The 4,027-nt window shown below is 27.6% G+C and overlaps 1 pseudogene; it reads right to left on the reverse strand.

Annotated features, from left to right (window-relative positions):
* Positions 1 to 2,190: 2,190 nt before the first annotated feature.
* On the reverse strand, positions 2,191 to 3,072 carry LOC115895872 (annotated as a pseudogene).
* Positions 3,073 to 4,027: the final 955 nt, after the last annotated feature.

The raw sequence follows: 4,027 nt of genomic DNA on the forward strand, positions 1-4,027 counted from the left end.
TATCTATTATGTCTATTATGTCTATATTTCATACCTATATCTATTATGTCTGTATTTTTTACCTATATCTATTATAACTATTATGTCTATATTTCATACCTATATCTATTATGTCTATATTGTATACCTATATCTATTATATCTATTAGATTTATATTTTATCATTATATCAATTATATCTATATTTTATACATATATCTATTATATCTATTATATGTATATTGTATACCTATATCTATTATATCTATATTTTATACCTTTATGTATTATATCTATTATGTCTATATTTTATACCTATATCTATTATACCTCTTAAGTCTATATATTATATTTATTGTGTCTATACTTTATACCTATATCTATTATGTCTATATTTTATATCTTCATCTATAATATCTATTATGTCTATATTTTATACCTATATCTCTTATATCCATTATGTCTATATTTTATACGTATGTGTATTATATCTACTATGTCTATATTTTACACCTATATCTATTATATCTATTATGTCTATATTTTATACCTATATCTATTATGTCTAAATATTATACCTATATCTATTATGTCTATATTTCGTACCTATATCTATTATAACCATTATGTCTATACTTTGTACCTATATCTATTATGTCAATATTTTTTACCTATATCTATTATAATTATTATGTCTATATTTGATAACTATATCTATTATATCTCTTATGTCTGTATTTTATACTTATTTCTATTATGTCTGTATTTAATACCTATATCTATTATGTCTGTATTTTATACGTATATTATATCTATTATGTCTATGTTTTATACCTATATCTATTATATCCATTATGTCTATGTTTTATGAGTATATCTATTAAATCTATTATGTCTCTATTTTAGGCCGATGTCTATTATGTCTATATTTTATACCTATATCTATTATATCTATTGTCTATATTTTACAACTATATCTATTAAATCTATTATGTCTATATTTTATGCCGATATCTATTATGTCTATATTTTATACCTATATCAATTATATATACTCTCTCTATATTTTATTCCTATATCTATTATATTTATTTTGTCTATATTTTATACCTCTATGTATTATATCTACCCTGTCTACATTTTATTCCTATATTTATTATATCTCTTATGTCTATATTTTATAAATATATCTTTTATATCTTTTTTGTCTATATTTTATACCTATTTCAATTATGTCTATATTTTATTCCTATATCTATTATATCTATTATGTCTATATTTTATAACTATATCTATTAAATCTATTATGTCTATATTTTATACCGATATCTATTATGTCTATATTTATACCTATATCTATTATATCTATTATGTCTATATTTTATACCTATATCTATTCAATCTATTTTGTCTATATTGTATATCTATATCTATTATGTCTATATTTTATACCTATATCTATTATATCTATTATGTCTATATTTTATACCTATAATTATTATATCTAATATGTCTGTATTTTATACCTATATCTATTATAATTATTATGTCTATATTTGATAACTATATCTATTATATCTATTATGTCTATATTTTTTACTTATTTCTATTTTGTCTGTATTTAATACCTATATCTATTATGTCTATATTTTATACGTATATTATATCTATTATGTCTATATTTTATACCTATATCTATTATATCCATTATGTCTATGTTTTATGACTATATCTATTAAATCTATTATGTCCATATTTTATGCCGATATCTATTATGTCTATATTTTATACCTATATCTATAATATCTATTATGTCTATATTTTATAACTATATCTAGTAAATCTATTATGTCTATATTTTATACCGATATCTATTATGTCTATATTTCATACCTATATCTATTATTTCTATTATGTCTATATTTTATACCTATATCTATTAAATCTATTTTGTCTATATTGTACATCTATATCTATTATGTCTATATTTTATACCTATATCTATTATATCTATTATGTCTATATTTTATTGCTATAATTATTATATCTAATATGTCTATATTTTATACCTATATCTATTATGTCTTTATTTTATATCTATATCTGTTGTATCTGTCTATATTTTATACCTATATCTGTTGTATCTATTATGTCTATATCTTTTTTTTTTTTAACAGGCTTAATTCACTTTATTTTTCTTGTATAAAAAGCCTATGTTGTAGCCACAGCTGGAGCCTGGGTCCGCTGCACGGAGACTCTGGTGTGGCTCTTGACAAGGTGGTCAGTGAATTCCTGATAGGTAGACTTGGTAAACACAGTCTCCTTCCACAGGTCAGGGGTCAGGTAGCTGTAGGTCTTAGAGATGGCATCAAAGGTGGCCTTGGCGAAGTTGTCCAGGGTGGCAGTGCAGCCCCGGGCTGAGGTGTAGCAGTCATCAATACCAGCCATCATGAGCAGCTTCTTGGGCACAGGCGCTGAGACGATGCCAGTACCCTTGGGTGCAGGGATGAGGCGCACCAGCACAGAGCCACAGCGGCCTGTCACCTTGCAAGGGACGGTGTGGGGCTTGCCGATCTTGTTCCCCCAGTAGCCTCTGCGCACCGGGACAATGGAGAGTTTGGCCAGGATGATGGCCCCACGGATGGCGGTGGCCACCTCCTTGGAGCACTTAACACCCAGGCCGACGTGGCCATTGTAGTCCCCGATAGCAACAAACGCCTTGAACCTGGTGCGCTGACCAGCACGGGTCTGTTTCTGCACCGGCATAATCTTCAAAACCTCATCTTTGAGAGAGGCCCCCAAGAAAAAGTCAATGATCTCAGATTCCTTAATGGGCAGAGAGAAGAGGTAGATCTCCTCCAGGGACTTGATCTTCATGTCCTTGACCAAGCGGCCCAGCTTGATGACGGGCATCCACTCCTCATCCTCGGCCTTGCCTCCGCGAGCTCCGCGGCCTCGGCCCCGACCTCGTCCACGGCCGCGACCCCGGCCCCGGATGCCACTGCCGAAACCTCCGCGGAAGACACCGCGGATCCCCATAACAGGGCCACCAGGGCCTCCGGACCACCCCGCTGCACCGGCGTCATCCGCCATTTGGTGTTTTCTCGGATAAGAAGCTTATGTCTATATCTTATACACATATCTATTATATCTATTATGTCTATATTTCATACCTATACCTATTATATCTATTATGTCTATATTTTATATCTATATCTATTATATCTATTATGTCTATATTTTATACCTATATCTTTTATATCAATTTTGTCTATATTTTATACCTATTTCAATTATGTCTATATTTTATTCCTATATCTATAATATCTATTATGTCTAAATTTTATGCCTACATCTATTATATCTATTATGTGTATATTTTATACCTATATCTATTATATCTATTATGTCTATATTTTATACCTATTTCTATTATATCTATTATGTCTATATTTTATACCTATATCTATTATATTTATTATGACTATATTTTATACCTATATCTTTTATATCAATTTTGTCTATATTTTATACCTATTTCAATTATGTCTATATTTTATTCCTATAACTATTATATCTATTATGTCTATATTTTCTACCTATATCTATTATGTCAATATTTTATACCTATATCTATTATAATTATTATGTCTATATTTTATACCTATATCTATTATATCTATTATGTCTATATTTTATACCTATTTCTATTATATCTATTATGTCTATATTTTATACCTATATCTATTATAGTCTATATTTTATACCTATATCTATTATGTCTATATGTTATACCTATATCTATTATGTCTATATTTTATACCTATATCTATTATGTCTATTATGTCTATATTTTATACCTATATCTATTATATCTACTATGTCTATATTTTACACCTATATCTATTATATCTATTACGTCTATATTTTATACCCATCTCTATTATATCTATTATGTTTATATTTTATACCTATATCTATTATATCGATGTCTATATTTTATACCTATACCTATTTTGTCTATATTTTATACCTATATCTATTATGT

The sequence above is a fragment of the Rhinopithecus roxellana genome, unplaced genomic scaffold (genome assembly GCF_007565055.1).
Source record: "Rhinopithecus roxellana isolate Shanxi Qingling unplaced genomic scaffold, ASM756505v1 contig3406, whole genome shotgun sequence".
Lineage (NCBI taxonomy): Eukaryota > Metazoa > Chordata > Mammalia > Primates > Cercopithecidae > Rhinopithecus > Rhinopithecus roxellana.